The sequence below is a fragment of the Mytilus californianus genome, unplaced genomic scaffold, assembly GCF_021869535.1.
Source record: "Mytilus californianus isolate M0D057914Y unplaced genomic scaffold, xbMytCali1.0.p SCAF_2, whole genome shotgun sequence".
In the NCBI taxonomy this organism is placed as follows: domain Eukaryota; kingdom Metazoa; phylum Mollusca; class Bivalvia; order Mytilida; family Mytilidae; genus Mytilus; species Mytilus californianus.
The window spans coordinates 124,229,245-124,251,874 of record NW_026262668.1 but is presented as its reverse complement, the minus strand read 5'-3'; the positions used below and the strand labels follow the sequence as shown (position 1 = coordinate 124,251,874).

Genomic DNA, 22,630 nt, shown 5'->3' with positions numbered 1-22,630 from the left:
CTAATGAATAGACGTATCCCTTTGTTAGATTATGACAATGAATCAACTAATGAATAGACGTGTCCCTTAGTTAGATTATAACAATGAAATTGCTTGCATCACACAATTTATTGCTTAATGAATGAAGCTGTTGAATATTTTCAGGTTTTACTTGGAAGAAAGTTGAGTTTTAACTACCGATGTATTAAAACCTATGGTCAGTAGTTTAAATCTCCTTAACACATTTTTTATAAAGGGCAAAAATATCGGTGGTGTGCGAAAAATTCAGACCTTTCAGTTTGCTGTAAATTACCTTGTAAATTAATCTATATGCATGATATATTTGTAGTTTCAAAAAGTCGACAGACAAACGACGATATATAAGAACTTGCTGACATTAAAATGTTGGGATTTCTTGCTACATAAATAAAATTGACCGTGTGCACTTTAAAAAAAAAACTAAAATTGGTTAATACAAACGATGATCATGCTTCCTTTGATGATTTCCTTGAATTATTGATACTGCTTAGAGCTACAGTAACTGATCCAGGGCGGTTTAATGATTAATTAGAATCCATATAGAATATGTGTGTCACAGTTTACCAGAGTTGTTTCATATAGGTCGATTTTTTAAAATCTTTTTATTAGATTTTTGTATGCCTTAGACATAATCACTAGTGTTGCTTAGTATATCAATTTAATATTGGTGATGGCAGACAATAAGATTTTCACATCGCGATGACCGTGAGGGCATTCCGATGTACTGTTGCCGACGAGATTTCCACTTACGTAACTTTCGTGTTTGACTGGTAATCGATCTATAAACAGATAATTTCGCGGACATTATCGAGTGCAAAATAACATTCCTGATCGCTTGTTATAAATTCATTTCTTCAATGAATACTGATCAAAATATTTTTGTTTAGAACATAAATTAATAATATGAAAATGTTTTGTCGTTAGAAATATATATATAAGTAAAAAATCATTGATAATATCTATGCACACGTACCGAAAAATTGTGTTAACGCATGCGGAAGAATATCTCAAGAACGTTTTTGCGGCAATCTCCCATGCAGAGTTATTGGTCCTTGCTCTCTCTAAGAGCAAGGACCGATAACTCTGCATGGGAGATTGGTTTTGAGGGAAAATATGAATGCCTACTCAAATCCAATCTATTAGAAAAATCGAATTTTTACAGAAGAGTGTCCACCATGCACTTGCACTGCACTATTATTAGAATAGTAGAATAGAATGATATACAAATGGATGAAATTATATATACATGTAACTGTTATATTAATTAATAACAACAAACCAGAGTATACTGATTTGTATCACTATAATATAATAGTTATTACGGTGAGGTTGAATTTCCTGTCATTTATTCATCATCCACGCACGAACTTGTCTCAGAAAAAAATATATCTCTGTACATTAACCTCAGTTTCAGGTATAGAGATGTGATTTTTTTCTGAGACAAGTGCTTTTGACCATCCACAAGAACTTGCAGTCATCCGATGTTCAGTACTTCAGTACTTTGATTTGATTTGCTTTATTCTAATATTCTTAATTTTGATTATCTAACAAAGCTTATATAAGACGAGTTTAAGTGTTCTTTTACACTCTGTCATATCATGTTTTGTTCATTGATGTCACATGAAAACCGCTTCTACATACACATCAAATGAGAAACTTAGCTGTAATTTTGAAATTTTAGACTTTATTTTCGTAATTATTATAGCAGTCTGATACTTATATTTGATAGAATTCCGTTGAATAATAAAATATCAATAAACAACTTCCTTTAATCTTGAAAAGGAGACGCCCGTATTTGAATACCTTTTATAACAATCTTCATAACAGTTTATATAAAATAGATTTCTTCTTTTAAAGAGGGTCAGTGTGTTTCTATATCTAAATATTATGTGTATTTGATTATGATAGCAATTACCATTCTTGATGTGTTTATTCTTGGGCGATTTATAACTGAACATATTGTATAACTGCTTGTGTATGTTATATGACTTTTTGATTTTATGTCGTTGGGTTGCTGTGTGGTTGATGTCGTTGGCTTGCTGTAATCGTTGGTGTCGTTGGACTGCTGTACCGGACTTCATCAACTAGTCAATAAATTACAGTAAGAGCTCAGAGACATATAATACAATCTCTGATGAGCTGTAAAAGAAATCTTTAAAAGTATATAGCACTGCTCAGTTTCTTAGTACCATTAGACAGGTGTGTTTACATTGTCTAACAAATATACGGCCAAATTTATCAAAATCGTCAATTTTTTATTCACGTGCAGCTTTATTTACAATAAAGTTATCATCAGAGTTATGTCAAACTGATGTAATTTAATTTCTTATTACGTCCATTGCATGCCCGTGTTTACCATTTTTATCAGCTACTGTCTCTCTCTTTGTTTGATAACAATATTTAATAACGTCGACAAATTTTCCAATATGTAAGAATAACAAAGTTCAATTTTACCCGGAGGAAACCCAAATAATGCGAATTCGTACACAATAATTTAACACAATGATTTTTGTTTTAAATATCATTGGGAACTTTCAAATAAAACATCTACAAGATTTTTTGCTGATAATTTAGACTGAAGTCTTTCTTTTCTGTTTTGGATGAAAGTTGTAGATTTGTTCATAAACTTGAAAATGAAGCTTCAATCAGGCTGCTAATATTTTTTTTTGTATTGTATCCCATTTTGTAATATGGGAGTCTTTTCAATTATAGCTAACTGTATTTTTTTTCATTTTTTTTATTCATAGCATACCATGTGTCAGCGCATGTCAAGACAAATCTTATCACGGACGTACTGTTAAATCCGGTGACCCCAACATTTGTTGACCGGCAAATAAATCATACCGAATTCAATCTCCCTGTGGAAAATTAAAGTAACTTGCAGTTATTTCTTACGTCCAGTTTCAAATATTTGAATCTGATTTAGGACGATAACATATTTAACAGTTTATCAATTTGGTAAGTTTTGTTGGCACAGAGGGTTGACATCGAATTGGACAATGAATAAAAACGGTGCAAGGCACTGTCTGAACGCTGGGTAATGATTTGAATAAAAGCTGCAGTCCGATCAGCTGTGCATAGAATGTATAACAGACGCCCTTCGGTGGATATGTCTTCCTATGCCTATTCCAACGTGTACATGAGTATTTATATATAAAAGGTAGATTTGACTTTAAAATCAAAGGGGTAGGGCCAATTTCCCCTTGAATTTATTTCTCAATAGAGGCAATTTAAAAACAAAAGTCTTTAAATCTTTAGTTAAATTGACAGTATGAGAGGTCTATGAGATTGACAGTATGAGAGCTCTATGAGATTGACAGCATGAGAGCTCTATGAGATTGACAGTATGAGAGGTCTATGAGATTGACAGTATGAGAGGTCTATGAGTGTAATTTTAGGTTCTTACAATAATACGACTAATTCAAAACAGATCATCGGACCCATACAAGTCATAATTGTCTGAAAATAGCTCAAATTCGACATATATTTCATATTTATCTTACAATATTATTTTACAAAAACTATATTCATGTATAACATTATAAATTAGAGTTAACTATTATGTATCAATATAAAAGTGTATTGTAACTGTGTCTCAAGCATGTTCTTGTTATAACTATAGCTACCGTGTACCGTTGGGTGACATGTATGACATGATGGTGTCAAGTCTATTCTTGTTACAACTTTTGCGACAATGTGATACACGACATGAATGATGATATGAATCTCTCAAGCACGTTCTTGTTAAAACTATAGCTACTGTGTAGTATGGTGACATGTATGACATGATGGTGTAAAGTCTGTTTTTGTTACAACTGTAGCGACTATGTGATATATGACACCATGGGCCATGTTTTATTTTTGTTATGTGTGAATATGTGTGAATTGACGACCTTGTAATTCTTTATTCGGTGGTTGTCGTTGGTTCATGTCTCTGTCATATTTGTTTTTCGTAAAGTGTTTTGTTATAAATTAGGTAGTTAGTTTTCTCAAATGAATTGTTTCATATTTTTCATGTCGGTACCGTTTATAGCCGACACGGTAAGGGTTTTTGTCATTGTTGCAGGCCGTACGGTTGCCTATAATTGCTTAATTACATCCATTTCATTTGAATTTTGGTGGATAGTTGTCTCATTGGCAATCATACCACATCTCCTGGTGGATAGTTGTCTCATTGGCAATCATTCCACATCTCCTTATTTTTATATTTAGCGCTTATTTCTGTCATATACATTGCATGAAACTCTTTTATAGAAATTTTACTCCTATCCATAGCAGGTCAGCTTTAAATTCATATTGTCAAATTCATACAACTCGACGAGTTAACGGACTGTTTAAATCAATACTATTAAATAAGATATATATATCGTATCTGTAAGTCATGTTAATGTCTGTAAGTCACATATATCATATCTTTCTATTGATTTGATATCCTTGAATACAATTGCTGAAGTATTAAAAAACAAGTAAAGTCTCATTTGTCATGAAATACTTTCAATCTGTTTGACAACACTAGACTATCTTGTAATTCTTTATTCTGCTACAGAACACGGTATCATTTTTCACCTGAGTGTTATTCAAGGAAGAATTATGTCATGTGACTCATACCATCACATTAATTTGGACGTTATAATCTGATATGAACCATTTTGATGCATGCTAATTATGTTGTCAGATCTTATTCATAATAACAACTGTGTAAGTCCATCGATTCACCCAGTTTTTGTCTACTAGACAATTAAGGTTCTGTTAGCATTGCCAATTCTGCATAAAATGGTCTTATATGATTTTTATAGTTTTCTCTTATGTTGCACTGTTACACCACTGTCCCAGCTTAGTGTAGGGTTGGCCCCGCAAACATTGTTTCACTAAGCCCCATTCTATCTATATGTACCTGTACCAAGTCAGAAGCCTGTAAGTTTAGTGGTTGTCATTTGTTGCTGTATATAATCTTTATTTTAAATTTTCGTTTATTGCTTTTTTTATTTACATAAATCATGCCGTTTGGATAGTTTCACATTTGTCATGTCCTCGGTCATGTCAGGGCTATTTAAAGATTGCTATGCGGTATGAGTTTTGTTCATTGTTGAAGACCGCACGGTGACCTATAGTTGCCACATGTAACTAAGTCATTTGGTCTCTGGTGGAATGTTGTCTCATTTGCAATCATACCACATCTTCTTATCTTTTTTTTTATCATACAGAAAACACTAAAATCGTGCATGTATTTGTTTTTATGAGCAACTTAAAATCTTAATATTACTCTATCAATGGTTGAAGTCATTTTTGCAAACAATAAAAGCAGCCTGTTAATAAAGATTCAGCAATGAACTTAAAGCTCACTATCAAATGGAAAAGCATTCGTGATTAATGCGACCTTTTTCCGATATTTTTTTATACTTTAAAATTTTTGCATTCAAGCCAAATTTAAGCCTCTTCTTCTCAACATTTGTAAAAGGTGCAGAATGCAGACAGAGGTCTCTGAAAACAAAACATATAAACTACCATGCATTATCCTTTAAATTCATGTTTCACAGATGCTTATGATGACCTATTACTGAATATTTCAATTTACATTTTGCGGCTACGTCGATCTATTCCATTTAACCTGAAATGAATGATACCACAGATAAAGATAGGTCTGCTTTATATGTTGACATAACATCTAGAAATTAACCGTGAGGGTCGAGTGAGTACTAAATTTAAGACAAAACAATTGACTTCAATTTCCCATATGATTTGTCCATTTTAATGTTACAACATTCTAATAAAACCTGCATAAGGAGTGTATTTAGATATTTTTTTTATTAATCAATCAAGGGCATAAGAGGATCGTTGCTACATTTATACAATAATAATTTTTTTTTTTAAACGAGAAATGTCATGAGATCAATACAGCGCAACATTCTTTATGTGCCTATTTCAAGTCAGGAGCCTGTTATACAGTGGTTGTCGTTTGTTGCTGTATATCATATTTGTATTTCGTTCTTTGTTTTTACATAAATCAGGAATCGGCTTCACAAAAATAACTTACGACTAAGATTGATCGTAATTGTTTATGACTTACGATCAATCTTAGTCGTAAGTTTTTTTGTGAAACCTACTCCAGGTCGTTAGTTTTCTTGTTTGAATTGTTTTACATTTGTCATTTCGGGGCCTTTTATAGCTGGCTATGCGGTAAGGGTTTTGCTGATTGTTGAAAGGCCGTACGATGACCTATAGTTGTTAACTTGCATGTCATTTGGTCTGTGGTTGTCTCATTGGCAATTATACCACATCTTCATATTTTTATATTGACACAACATTTTACAATTATAATCGTTAAAACACCAGATATGTCATGAGTTCAAAACATTGACACAACATTTTACCATTAGAATCGTTAAAACACAAGACATGTCATGAGATCAATACATTGACACAACGTTTTACAATTATAATCGTTAAAACACCAGAAATGTCATGAGATCAAGACATTGACACAATATATCATGATAATCTAACAGTTAAACAATATTCCCGGGCTTGTATTTCCTTTCAGAATGGTTGTTCCTGTCAAAAAAGTTATTGAACCAATCATTCCATATGTTGGAGTTTTTTGTGATTCTTTTTTGACTGTTAATTAATATAGTCATAGTGGACCACGAATAAGCCCAACATGCATTCCGTATCCATAATGCTGCCCTATTTTTCTCGATTGTGACATCATCAAAAGCGACTATTTTTTTTTTTCTTTACCGAGAGCAACATCACTGGTGTTACTTGTGAAGTAGGAGATGGTAACCCTTCCGGAGCACCTGATATCACTGACCTCCGGTTTTGGCAGGGTTCCTGTTGTTCGATCTGTAGTTGGCTGTGCATTGTTTTGTTGACGTTGTTTGTTCTTTCTGTATTTTCTTTTAACCAAGGTGTTGTCGGACTTTCTTCGATTTTTTATAGTTCTATTGGCCCATCATGTATGTATCAGATCTGTATTGTTCTTGGTTATTGTGTCTTCAATTTTCTACAGCGTGCCGACAAGAATACAATCCACCTACTATTATATATTAATGTATTGAAATGTTAAAAAATGAAACATTTTATTTCAAATTTTCAGGTCATGTATTCTACAAAAATGTAAGGTGGATACATCTTTACACCAGTTGATCTTTTGACATTTTTAGGTAAATGATCACAAACGTTTAATGCTTTTGAATTTTTTGGACGAGGTACCTTATAAAGGTAATTCCAGAATCATTTTGAACATTGAAATCATGCTGAACGTTCATATTGCCTCCGTTAGATACTACCATTGGTCGATATCACTGTTAATTGCCTCAATTACTTACTACCTCATGGTCGGTACCACTGCAGATAACCTCGGTTAGTTACTACCTCATAGTCGGTACCACGACTGATTGCCTCGGTTAGTTACTACCTCATGGTCGGTACCACTGCAGATAACCTCGGTTAGTTACTACCTCATGGTCGGTACCACTGCAGATAACCTCATTTAGTTACTACCTCATGGTCGGTACCACTGCAGATAACCTCAGTTAGTTACTACCTCATGGTCGGTACCACTGCAGATAACCTCGGTTAGTTACTACCTCATGGTCGGTAACCCTGCAGATAACCTCGGTTAGTGACTACCTCATGGTCGGTACCACTGCAGATAACCTCGGTTAGTTACTACCTCATGGTAGGTACCACTGCAGATAACCTCGGTTAGTTACTACCTCATGGTCGGAACCACTGCAGATAACCTCAGTTAGTTACTACCTCATGGTCGGTACCACTGCAGATAACCTCGGTTAGTTACTACCTCATGGTCGGAACCACTGCAGATAACCTCAGTTAGTTACTACCTCATGGTCGGTACCACTGCAGATAACCTCGGTTAGTTACTACCTCATGGTCGGAACCACTGCAGATAACCTCAGTTAGTTACTACCTCATGGTCGGAACCACTGCAGATAACCTCAGTTAGTTACTACCTCATGGTCGGTACCACTGCAGATGTCTCTATTAGTTCCCACCACTTGATCGGTACCCCTGTTGACTGGCTCAGTAAATTACAACCACTTGATCGATCCCACTACTGGGAGCCTCCGTTATTTGATCCTCGTGAGCATAATCGCCATAGATTTTTGTGAAATTCGTTGTCCCAGAAAACAATATAATATAATATTATGTGGTTCAATAAATACCAGTAGTCCAGTATTTGTTTTTCATCATAAATCGCAGCTCTTTTTGTCTCAATTGTGTTCTAAATGATTTTTTTAACGTGAAATCAAGAGAATACGAAATATGATCATTTACTTTAAATGGGGCTCGCATTTATATAACAGTTTTAATCTATAACAATTATTGTGTGTTTAGTTTATTTAAAGCCTATTAGGGTCACATATTCATTCAATCGAAGAAAGAATTATCACCTAAATCAAATACACATTTTAAGTTAGATTTACCCTGCAATGAAGTCATCATTATGTCTAAATGTACCATTTTACACTTTATTATCACTTGAATCCAAAGTGTTAAATTTCTCTGTTTAAATCCATCCTTAAAATGTTCAAAGCAGATGTTCTATTCGAATGCTTGCGTTACAGCACCACAGGCTGATTCAAACAAGGTAGGATCTTAAATAATAATGGTAAAGTTCTTCCTTTGAGATTCTGTTAAAATAAACTACTTTTTAATTGAAAATATTCTCAATTTAATCCTTTAATTATAAAGTACTTCTTGAGATAACACTCATCTATAGGTGGTAATAATAACAGACAATGGAACGTTCAAAAGGTGATAAATTATGTTGGGATAGATAACTATCTTTAACACCTTGGTTTGCACTTCTTTTCTGTGTTTCTTAGTCTTTGAAGGGGGTGATGGCATATTCCTTTAGTCAATAGCATTTCTAATTGTCTCGAGATGTGATCAACTGCAATTTGAATTTAGATTAAATTAAAAAAGAACAAAAAATAGAAACATTATTTAATTAAGCATACATTCTCTGCATAAAGTTTGGGTATATTAGTGGTCTACCTACTCAGTCTGTAATAATTGCCTTTTGTCTGACATCAACTTCTTTTTCCTCTTTTGATATGGTTGTTTAATTTCTCAGGGAATAGATATTCGCAATTCAACTTAAGATCTGTTTTTACTTTTAATAAGGAATCAGAAATTTCAGAAATTAAAAAAAGATGATGTTTTGATCACTCGTCGAAAACGGATGTAATATATATTTGTTTAGGGGCCAGCTGAAGGACGCCTCCGGGTGCGGGAGTTTCTCGCTGCATTGAAGACCCATTGGTAGCCTTCGGCTGTTGTCTGCTCTATGGTCGGGTTGTTGTCTCTTTGACACATTTCCCATTTCCATTCTCAATTTTATATAATAACATTGCCCGTCTGTCCATACAACCGAGCACATTTTTCTATAACTCAAGTAACACACTATAAGGTATGGGGAAAATCTGGATTCAGAATATTTCTTTTGTCATCTGCTTGACCAGAATATTTTTTTCATCAAATTTGGGATCAGAATATTTTTTTAGTAAAAAACCATAACCCCCCCCTTTGAAGTTAAATGGTCGTTCCCTAACCGAATTTTTACACATTGTAGATTAAATGTTCCTGGGCTGTATGACTTTAAGCAATTGTCCATAGTCTCACAATAATCGAGCTAAAATTAAAGTGTTACTTAAAATAGAAATTAAAAACAAAACATAAAAATTAAAAAATCATTTAAGATATCAGATTTGCTTCGAAAAATTACGGAGATTAAACATGTGTGACGCTTCAAGCACTAGTTGACAAACAATCATCTATTTGATCAAGATCATGTGTGAGAAATCTGGGGTACAATACGTTACTACAGTCCTCCTGTAGTCCTCCTGTATGGTACAATCCTGTAAATCAAAATTAAGGTCACATTTCAAATAGGTTTATTTTCCACGAAATTATTATAGGATGCTACTTATCTCATGTATCTTTAACACGTCATTTTGTATAGTACAATGCTGTACAGCAATATGTTGCATAAATTTGAGGGACAATTGTTTTAATTTTTCATCTAGGTACATTTATCAGAAACTTACTGTTTTTATTCCATGCAACTTCGTCAATAATATTTCATCATAATAGACACATTGAAGACTATAACAGTTTTCAGTAACATTGGGGCTAGGATTATGGTCTATATTTTACGTTTGTGCGACTTTTTTTGTGGTCTGAGAAACCTATTGTTATATATCATTGACATGTCATTGCTACAGTAACGTTTTAGCTACATAAAGGTCACTGGTCAACATTTTGCCCATACGTCTGATCTCATAATTATCTAGTTTATTTAGTATTTTGTTTCTTTCGTTTCAGATGACAATTGCAATCGAGAAAATTATAGCATACATCTTTGGTACTACAATAATTCTATTTAATCTACTGTTCTCAGCCATTGGTATAAAGACATTCTCTAAGAAGATCCACAGCCTGCTGGTTTTGTTATTAGGCGTTTGTGAAGGGATACATGGTATTGCCGTTATATGCATTACCTACAGCTCAATTGATGAGGATATTCCAAAACAGTATACACTCCATATCAACTATCCTGTTTGTACTCTACAGTTAATAGCCTATTTTGTTTCCATTGGATTTTCATTGACATTATTACTTCTCATTTCAATAGAGAGGTATGTCACGGTGAAAAATTTTAATTTTGTTTCTACAAGGCTAAGTCTAAAGAAAAAGTATGTAGCCATTGTCATCTTGATGGGACTGGTATGGACATACATCTGTGTTTTTATCACGACAGCACCGGTCAAGAAAATTAAAGAATGTAGTGTCGGTACTATCTACCATAATGATAATATTGACATTAACGGATGGGCTATCATTTGCTTGTATGTATCGTTGATAGTAGCAAATTTAGTTCTTTATGGAAAAACGACAAGTAATTTGTGGAACATTTTCTACAAGGCTTCAGTTCTGTCCCAGAAAAAGGCCAAGAAATCCGTTCCTGACGTACCAGTTCCCGTATCTAGACAGCACCAGACATTGTCGGATGCCGATATACCATCGACGTCCAAAGATCCTATACACAACCCCTCATTTGTAGCCACTCGAAAAAGTTCTCTTTGGAATGTTGCCAAAAATAAGGTTATGCAAAGTAGATCGTCATTTCGGATAACAGGTATTCAGGGGAAACCTTACACTTCTCGGAAGACAATTCAGTTTGAGGACGGACTTAACTTAGATAATACTGTGGTGTCAGACAAAAGAAGGAGGAAAGTATCTACAGTCATACTTAATCCATGGGAAAGAAGGGCGATGTTCACTAATTTCTATTTGATAGTCGCCCAGATTGTCTTCTTTCTACCCTTCATCTCACTTCTAGTAGCTGAACTGTTAGAAGCAAACATTCCACAAGATGCTTGGTCATTTGGCACTCTCTGGCTCATGATACACTTTCTGATAAACCCGTTCATATTTGCCTGGAGGATCAAAGAAGTTCACTCTGAGATGAGGAAGTTTTTCAGATGTAGCACCCAGGTAGAACCAAGTATTGCAGGATTCTCTCTTCAAAAGCGGAAGTCTCTAAAATAAAGACTAAAAAGTAATAATCTTCAAACAAATTTCGTCATGAATTTCAAGTGAAAAGATTTGAATATCTTTGGATCATGCTTTGTTTACGAGGTCAGGACAGTGAATGAAACATAGTAATGTAGATTTATTTAGATTGTCATTAAAGAAACTACATCATATGTGTTTAGTCTTCGGAGCTTTTTAAATTCGAAACTGCGTGCATATGTTCTAGCTGCCGATAATGTCATAATTTATGTGTTTTTTTTTTTTTTATTCTTTATTTTATTTTCAGCATTTAAGTGTATAATATTGTAATATATGTATAATAAATTCATTTTAGGACATATTTTCATAATAATGGCGTATGTACTGTAAGGGCCATGTATGTCTCCCAATATTAAGTATCAATTTTTGTACAGATAGATAGAAAGGGAAAAGTAAAGATTTTTGTCGAACTTTTCTTATAAAGCGTTGACATTTACACCCAAAATATGTTAAAATAGAGATTTTCGTGAAAGTTAATAAGTTTTGAAAGGATATCAATCACATTACAGCCGGAAACAAAGAGCGCAGGATTCTACATATTAGATATTGAAGTCAAATATGTTATTATTTTATTAAGACAAAAATACTATTCGAATATGCTTGCAGTCTTGAAAACCAATAAAAATTCTTTTTTTTTAAATAAATATCTTTTATTGCATATCTGCTGTTTTAACAATTTAGCCAGTGTTCATTGCGTTTGGTGGATTTGACGCCGTAAACAAACGCTGATACGTAGATTTAGAACAAAAGACCTTTTTCCTATCTAGCAGTTATTTTAACACTAAAATTTCTATACATGGTGATACTGATCAATAAATCCGTTATATGAAATTATTTCTAAAAATAAGGGGCATATTAAGGCCTTTTTGAATCTAATACTATTGATACTAATCTATAATAATACCCTATAACAGACTGGAAGATAAAACGCATTTGTTCCATGTACATATATCCTCATTTATAATGTTTCCTGTTCTTTTACACGTCAACATGTCCGCAGTCATCTTAGCAGCCCTTAAACTTAATCTAAACTAGATAAATGAGTATTTTGCTTGTTTTTTTTTTAGTTTGTTTTTTCGTGTTGTTTGGTTTTTATATCTACGTGACAGAACACGGAATTTTTTCTCATCACCAGCACAGTATCAGGACAATTTTGTTTTGCGAATTTGCTCTACTTTTGAAATACATAATTGTTGTAATACACTGCACGAGGTATGTATATAGAAAAAAGAAGATGTGGTATGAGTGCCAATGAGACAACTCTCCATCGAAGTCACAATATGTAAAAAGTAACCAATTATAGGTCAAAGTACGGCCTTCAACACGGAGCCTTGGCTCACACCGAACAGCAAGCTATAAAGGGCCCCAAAATGACTAGTGTAAAACAATTCAAACAGGAAAACCAACGGTCTAATCTATATAAAAAAAAAACGAGAAACGAGAAACACTTAAGAACCACATCAACAAACGACAACCACTGAAACATCTAACCTGAAATAGTAGTGTAACATTTCAACATAGAAAGAAACACTATAAAATATCAATTGAAATGGCTTAACTCAATCAAAAAGACATATTAACAAAAACAAGTAAACATACACTGAACGAATAAATTTGATCTATGACACAATGACACAATGTCAAAACGACAACTGTAACCTTGGACAAAATGGCGTTAAATAAAAAAATGTACACAGGTAAATTTAAATATAATAATTTTGTTGTTAAGAGTACGGAGATATTTTTTACAAAATAAATAAATTTGTTGTTCAGAGTACGAGAACAGCAGTGAAAATTTATCGTCATACTAAATACTTATCAAAGGAGGTACATATTAAAAATAGTGAGACGAGATATAACACAAAATAAGTAAACATTGAATAACAAAAATGCATTACAAATTGTGTAACAGGTCAAATTAACACGAAAGTACGATTTGAGAGTACTCGCAGTTATTGAAAGCTAGTTAAAAGCCAAAAAGAAGATATGACTTGTGCAATGCCAAAATAAAAGTATCGATAGGAAGTAGGATAGTTTGGATTTAACATTATAATAAATATGTATAATGTTATATATAGATAAAGCAATCTCTATATAGAAAATGAACGTTGATGTGTATTTATACATCCAAAAAAACATTCGAAAAGAATACAAATTTAATTATGTTTTAATTTGTTGATGACAAAATCGATATTTGTGCCAATGTAAACAATATTCAAAGATCTTATTACAATATTAATAAGATAAGTTTTTACTTATAAGTTTGTTCAAAGGTTCGATGAGTTGTCACGGATCACATAGTGATTTCCGAGCTTTTAGTACAATATTACCGTAAAATTTAGGATGTGAAATACCGTTTTTAATAAGTTTTCTACAGGTACAGCCTAATTTACTAATCAAATCTTTGTATCTATGAAAGAATTTAGTAAAAGTTTTAAGTAATTTATGGTAACGAAATCCCTGACTTAATAATTTACCAGTGATGCATTGATTTCGTTTGTTAAAATCTATGACATCACTACACACATGGGTATAACGAACGAGTTGGGATATATAAACACCGTATGATGGAACCAAAGGAACATCGCCGTCTAAAAAAGGAAAACCTGTTTTTACTATACGGTATAGGTTTTTCTCATTGTTGAAACCCGTACGGATGCCTATAATTGCTTACATCCAATTCATTTGAACTTTGGTGGATAGTTGTCTCATTGGATCTCCTTATTTTTACATTGTCAAAAAATAAGCAACAGAATGGTTCTTTTATTGCCGTTCTGATAGAATGCCATGTAAACAAATCTTTCAGCACAGAATCAGGACCCACCAGCACCTTTCATGACAAAATCAACAGCACAGAACATTCTTTCGCTGGACAAGCTTACCCAACGTGCTATATATCGGTTAGAATTAAAGCGTGTTGATACAAACATATGTGTTTATTTTGAAAATTGAATTAAGAGTTAACTTTGTCTACTCCTCTGTTCTCCTTTTGTTTTAATTGACTTCATTGCGTACATTTGTCAGAGTTGGCTTTACTTATCTTAAGTTGGTGAAAAGAGTCTGCCTTGTGGTAAGGGGTTATGTTGGTATGTTAAAATGTGTGCTTTTATTACAGTGTCCATTGAAGACGAATAATATAGTTGAAACCCACAGAATGTTTTTGTAAAAGATGGCATTCTTCATGGACATCATATATGTAACTTCACCAATAAAAGAAGGATAACTCAAAGCAAACGTTGAAGTTAAAAATTAGATGTGGTGTAATTGCTAATTAGACAACGGTCAACCAGGGACCAAATGTCTGAAATGACGTAGATGTGTTAAAGTAATTATAGGTCAAAGTATGTCCTTCAATAATAAGCCAAACCTATACCGTATAGGAAGCTATAACAAGCCACGACATGGCAAATTGTAAAACAATTCAAACTGAAAACCAAAGATTTAAGTACGAAACAATAAACGAAAAACAAATATGATAGACAGCGACCAGCCGCAACTACTGAATTACAGGCTCCTGAATTTGGGACTGGCGCGTATATAATGTGGCGGGATTTAACATGTTTGTTAGTACTCAACCCTCCCCTAATATGCGTATGGTAGGAATCTCAAAGAAAAAATCTAAGCTAAGAATCCCTTATATAATTGACTCATTGTCATGTCATCTTTGTCAGATACCAATACTCATATATTTAATATCTATATAAGGCCTAGCAATGTAGTCACGATACTACCAGTTGGAAAATTCTAATGGCGTACATGAAGCTATAGTCATCACCGCAATATTGAAATAAGGGTCTCTTTTGAAAAATTGAAGGTCCCTACTAAGCAAGGTCGACCCAAATTACACAAAACCCGTTAAATACCGTATCATCTCTACTTCTAGAATTAATTTTGAGATCCTTTTAACTAGTCCCCTTACTAACAAAAATATTTTATTATTTTTTTTGTAATAAAGCATATGAAAAAATGAAGTGTAAAACAATCTTTGAACGTATTAGACAAATGAAGTGTTTTCATTTCTTTTCAATTTGGTAGATAATTATTACTTTTCAAATCTCTATACTACTCACAGACAATAAAATCTTTTCATAAATAAGTTTTCTTATCTAATCAAATGGTCTTTGAAAAATTTAATTGCAAATTTATTTGCTGCAATTCATTACAAGAGACAATTTGGATTGTGATTAAATATTTGACACAGCATAGGTTTCTGACACATAATGAACGTAGTCAAAGAATTGAAAAATATGAATTTGGACTTTTACCTTTCATGATCCAATATCCAAAATCTAAATACACGATAAGATTCAGCATATCCAAGTACACCAAGCATTTAAATTATTTATCTATTAATGGACAATATCAGCTAAGTTTTTAAAATACTCCACGAAGGAATTTAGTTTAAGCTGTAGGAAACCTTTTATCAAATTAATAAATAATTTTTTGGTGTTTGAATATTGCTACAAGTGGGGTACAACAGATGGATGTGTATGATAGTTGAGGTTTATTTGTCATCAGGTAATGAGTGAAGTTTTTAAACATATTGTGACTTTGGGATATGGGAAAGGGGAGTAAATTCATTTTTCTTGACAGTATTAAACTGTTAGCATTTAGAAATTAATATTGATAATTTAGCAATTTTAGGAATGAATGATGTAGTGGAAATGAAATGCAGAATAAAATTATATCTGAGTTAATATGATAATAGAATTATATTAAAAAGAACTGAAGATCTTTTTTATTTTTTTTTGCAAAATAGGATAATATGGGGATACAATTGTGGCATGAATTGGTAATTGTGGTTTATGGGATTGTAATTCTAACTTTATGGGGTGTTTTTAAATAGATTTGTGAATTTGTGGTTAGAATTGTTCTGAAAAGTGATATCAAAAGGTGACATTAAGGTTGTGTGTTGTGGTTTGAGTTATTTTCTTTTGAACATAAATGTCATTATGGAGGAAATTGTATATGTGGGAAATTTTTAAATAATTATTGAAGTGGATTGATATATTTGAATGAGAAATTGCTGATCCATTTAATTTTTGTTAAAATCAAACAAAAGTTTAATTTTGGACCCTTTGAACCCTGGTGTTGACCAATTTGAATAAAGAGCTGCGCCATGAGCGCATGATACGCCCGTCGCTTTAACAAGAATAAAGTTCTATATCTCCTCAATGTCATATCAGAAATTTATAAAAAAAAATAAAATAAAGGGAGGTTATTTTAATAGATATAAACCAGTCACCAAAGTTTCATGAAAACTGCTCAAAAGAACTTTTGAGTTATTGTCTGAAAGCTGGAAAATCCCCCTTTTTTAATGAATAAAACCCAATAACTCAGAAACGTAAAATCTAAAATTTATAAAAAAATCGAAAGGGAGCTCATGTCAATAGATATAAACAATTCACCAAAGTTCCATGAATACTGCTCAAAGCATTTTTGAGTTATTGTCCAAAAACTGGAAAATCCCCCTTTTTTAATGAATAAAACCCCATAACTCGGAAACGTAATATCCAAAATTTATAAAAATCGAAAGGGAGCTCACGTCAATAGATATAAACAATTCACCAAAGTTCCATGAAAACTGCTCAAGGCATTTTTGAGTTATTGTCCAAAAACTGGAAAATCCCCCTTTTTTAATGAATAAAACCCCATAACTCGGAAACGTAATATCCAAAATTTATAAAAATCGAAAGGGAGCTCACGTCAATAGATATAAACAATTCACCAAAGTTCCATGAAAACTGCTCAAGGCATTTTTGAGTTATTGTCCAAAAACTGGAAAATCACCCTTTTTTAATGAATAAAACCCCATAACTCGGAAACGTTATATCAAAAATTTATAAAAATCGAAAGGGAGCTCACGTCAATAGATATAAACAATTCACCAAAGTTTCATGCAAATTGGTTATAGCGTTTTTGAGTTATTGCCCGACATGTTGACGACGGACGGACGGATAGCGGTATACCATAATACGTCCGTAAACGAGCGTATAAAAATGGACCCACAATCCAAAATCTAAATACATTATTAGAATCAGAATATTGAAATCAAGCAAAGTTTAATTTTGCCCCACTTGAAAACAAGGCCCAAAATCATAATTCTAAATACACAATAAGATTAAGCATATCAAAGAAATCCAATATTTCAAGATTATTCAAACCCCATTGAAATTGGTCAGAAATAAGCAATTAAAACAAAGTTTAAAAAACTGCTTGTTTTTTACCCCTTTTTGACCCCTAATTCCTAAGAGGATACGGCAATAACCCCCAAAATCAATCCCAACCTTCCTTTTGTGGTATGGAACCTTGTGGATCAATTTTACAGAGATCCATACACTTATACTCAAGTTATTGTCTGGAAACAAAATGACTTCACACGACAACGACATCGCCATACCATTATACAGCCACAAATGTTTTGAGGTCGTATAAAAACTAGAAAATAAGTGAAAAATCTTCATTTAAGAGCAACAAACCCTACACGGAGTTCACCAATTGTTTTGATCGTATTAGCATTTTTATAGATCATGCATTTCTATTATATTGCTGTTTACAGTTTCTAACTTATGTTTAATTTTTTTAGATATTTCATAATAGGCAAAAACTCAAAGGTTAGAAAAAATTCCTCATTGTTAAAAGAGCATTGATATCTCCTGTAAGGAGTCATCTGTAGGTACAAATGTATTGGTCATATATTGAACCTTTTTTGCATCTTCGTTATTGCTGATCCTTTCTGCTTTTTTTCAGTTTCTACCTATATATGTATTATAGTTTTCAAGACAATAACAAAAATACGAAAAATAAATAAAGCAACATAATTTAAGGGCAAAAACTCCTATAAGGAGTCATCTGATAATTTTGGTGTAAAAATGATTGCAAAGCTCATATGGCCCATTGGACAAGGGGAGCTTCTTTGGGCCATCTGTAATGAAAAGGGTATGCTAGACATTGAAAATATCTTAACAATTTTTTTGTATTATCTCTTAAACCTCACTGTCCAGGGTCATATCTTCAAAAGACCATTCAACGAAAATTGAAAACTTGCACAGACAGACAATAAGTATAATAAAGAGCTGCACCATGAGCGCTTGATATGCCTGTCGCCCTTTTAGCTGTCTTTATGCTTAAAATGAATTTTTGTTTAGGGGCCAGCTGAAGCCCGCCTCCGGGTGCGGGATTTTCTCGCTGTGTTGAAGACACATTGGTGGCCTTCGGCTGTTTTCTGCTCTTTGGTCGGGTTGTTGTCTCTTTGACACATTCCCCATTTCCATTCTAAATTTTATTATATGATTAACTAGAAATACTGTGAGCACTGCTCAAATAGACCCCCCCCCCCCCCAAAAAAAAAAAAACAACATGCACACACAGTACTACCCATTGACACAAAACATGAATACTATAACTTGGCACTGTTAATGCTACCTCAAGTTTAACTAAGTTTGTGGCCTCGATTTTTGGATGAACAAATTCTATAAACCCAAAAGTGTGAAAAATGGAGTTTTCAACGATTTTTCACAAATAAAGTTCTATAACTCGGCAGTATCATATCAGAAATTTATTAAAAAAAAACCAAATGGGAGCTAATTTCAAAAGCTATATAAATAAGCAACTAAAGTTTCATGAAAACTGCTCAAAGTGTTTTTAAGTTCTTGTCTGAAAACTGGGAAATCACCCCTTTTTTATGAATAAAGTCCCAATTCTCAATAAAATTCTTCGCTGAGCACAGCCTGATACGACCGCAGAGGTCGAACCCTGAACAGTTGGGGCAAGTTTGGACACAATATTCAAGCTTGATACTGTCTGAATTTGGATTGTGATCAAATTTTTGACATAATATAGGTTTCTGACACAAAATAAATGTGGTCAAAGATCTTAAAAATTTGAAATGGGACATTTAATTTACCTAGAATGGTCTGATATCCAAAATCTAACAACATGGTTAGATTCAGCATATAAAAAAACACCAATAATTTAATTTTAGTTGAAATCAAACAAAGTTTAATTTTGAACCCTTCAAACCTTAATATGAACTAATTTGAAAACAGGGCCCAAAATAAAAATCTAAATGCACAATAAGATTCAGTATATCATACAGCCGCAATAATTCAGTTTTTGATGAAATCAAACAAAGTTTAATTTTGGACCCTTTTGACCTCAATGTAGACCAATTTAAAAATGGGGCCCAATATCCCAAAAAATTATACAAGGTTAGAACCCCCAAAAATTAAAGGCTTAATTAATCCCATCTAAATTGGTTAAAACATTTGTATTCGTTTTCAATTTGAAGATTTCTTGCTATTGCGCAAAACTGTGCAATTGAAGATTTCTTGCTATTGTGCAATACTGTGCAGATGAAGATTTTTTGCTATTCCGCAATACTGTGCAATTGAAGATTTCTTGCTATTGCGCAATACTGTGCTATTGTGCAATACTGTACAATTGAAGATTTCTTGCTATTGCGCAATACTGTGATATTGCACAATACTGTGCTATTGCGCAATACTGTGCAATTGAAGATTTCTTGCTATTGCGCAATACTGTGCTATTGTGCAATACTGTGCAATTGAAGATTTCTTGGTTTTGCCCAATACTGTGCTATTGTACAATACTGTGCTATTGCGCAATACTGTGCAATTGAAGATTTCTTGCTATTGTGCAATACTGTGCAATTGAAGATTTCTTGCTATTGTGCAATACTGTGCTATTGCGCAATACTGTGCAATTGAAGATTTCTTGCTATTGCTGTGTTGTTGCGCAATACTGTGCAAATGAAGATTTTTTGCTATTGCGCAATACTGTGCAATTGAAGATTTCTTGCTATTGCGCAATACTGTGCTATTGTGCAATACTGTACAATTGAAGATTTCTTGCTATTGCGCAATACTGTGATATTGCACAATACTGTGCTATTGTGCAATACTGTGCTATTGCGCAATACTGTGCAATTGAAGATTTCTTGCTATTGCGCAATACTGTGCAATTGAAGATTTCAAAAATTTTGAAGAAAAAAAAAAGAACCCCCCCCCCCCAAAAAAAATTGGAATAAAAAAATCCCCCCAACTTTTTTTAACCCCCCACCCCCCTTTTAAAGTAATTACCTCCAAACTCAATCCCAGCCTTCCCTTTATGGTATGGAACCTTGTAGTACAATTTTAGAGAGATCCATACACTTAAACACAAGTTATTGTCTGGAAACTAGAAAAATACTTGTTTTTGCCCCCTTTTTTGCCCCTAATTCCTGAACGTTTGGGGCAATTAACCCCAAACTCAATCCCAGCCTTCCCTTTGTGACATGGAACCTTGTGGTACAATTTCAGAGAGATCCATACACTTGCACACAAATTATTGTCTGGAAACTACAAAAATGCTTGTTTTTGGCCCCTAATTCCTAATCTGTTGGTACCATCACCCCCAAAATCAATCCCAACCTTCCTTTTGTGGTATTGAATCTTCTGGTAAAAATTCATAGAGATCCATTCACTTAAACTAAAGTTATTGTCCGGAAACCAAAAGTGTCTTCGGACGACGACAACATCATAGCATTATCTGACGCAAAAAAATTTTTGCGGTTGTATAAAAACCTAAAATCTGAAAATTTTAAAAATTGAAAGGGGACTTATGTCAACATATATAAACAATTCATCAAAGTTTCATGAAAATTGTTCAAGGCATTTTTGAGTTATAGACAGAGAACTGGAAAATCACCCATTATTTTATGAATAAAATCCCATAACTGGGAAAACATAAAATCTAAAATTTATGAAAATCAAAAGGGAGCTTATGTCGATAGATATCAACAATTCACCAAAGTTTCATGAAAATTTGTGAAAGTGTTTTTGAGTTATTGTCCAAAGTGTTGACAACGAACAGATGGATGGACAGACAGACGGACAAGGGTATACCATAATACTTCCCGTAAACAGTCGTATAAAAACAAATAAAACATTTTCTAAGAAATTTATTTATCATAATCTATTCTCCATTATGAAGGACTGTGAACTAAACATAAATAAATGATATATCAATTATTGAAACACTGAAAAAATGCACCATCAATAATATAATAGCTATTAAAACCATGTTTCTTATATATAATTGCTTTTCATTTTTTACATAGAATTTTTGTGAAATTAAGGATAAAAAATATCCTGTATATCAATTTTTTTAAATCCTCAGACCCTTTAGAAATGTATTTTAAAAAATTTTGCAAAGTTATCTGTACATCACTTTTTATCATCTGAAGAAAAAAAACAACAAAATATTTTGTAATCCTTGTTGCTGAACTGTTTTATCATTTTAATGCCGACTTGTCTCAACACATTCTCTCTTACAACAAAAAAAAAACTTTTTCAACCATGAATAAGATTAATAAAAAAAATTTATATGATTTGTCAAAATAAGTGCATTATGCTTTCTTCATTTTATCTATTATATTAATAAATTTTAAACACTATCATTGCAAGAAATGTTAAATTTAAGAAAACACTGTTATTTTTGTCATCTGTAGTACACACCCTTTATATCTGAGGTTATTTTTGATATCTGTAGTAAACATCCTTTATATCTGATGCTATTTTTGTTATCTGTAGTAAACATCCTTTATATCTGATGTTATTTTTGTTATCTGTAGTAAACATCTTTTATAGCTGATGTTATTTTTGTTATCTGTAGTAAACATCCTTTATAGCTGATGTTATTTTTGTTATCTGTAGTAAACATCCTTTATAGCTGATGTTATTTTTGTTATCTGTAGTAAACATCTTTTATATGTTATTTTTGTTATCTGTAGTAAACATCTTTTATATCTGATGATATTTTTGTTATCTGTAGAAAACATCTTTTATATCTGATGTTATTTTTGTTATCTGTAGAAAACATCTTTTATATCTGATGTTATTTTTGTTATCTGTAGAAAACATCTTTTATATCTGATGTTATTTTTGTTATCTGTAGTAAACCTCTATTATATCTGATGATATTTTTGTTATCTGTAGAAAACATCTTT

General features: G+C 32.8%; 1 protein-coding gene across 5 annotated transcripts in view; it reads right to left on the bottom strand.

Annotated features, from left to right (window-relative positions):
* Positions 1-21,567: 21,567 nt before the first annotated feature.
* LOC127730896 (fibroblast growth factor receptor 3-like) overlaps positions 21,568-22,630 on the bottom strand; it is a 56,708-nt gene continuing 55,645 nt past the window's right edge. For 3 of the 5 annotated variants that reach the window (XR_007995348.1, XR_007995355.1, XR_007995359.1), the window contains one exon: positions 21,568-22,385. The gene's annotated coding sequence lies outside the window, so the exon portion shown is untranslated. The remainder of the gene's footprint in view (positions 22,386-22,630) is intronic. The other 2 variants (XR_007995350.1, XR_007995357.1) reach the window with 1 other exon arrangement.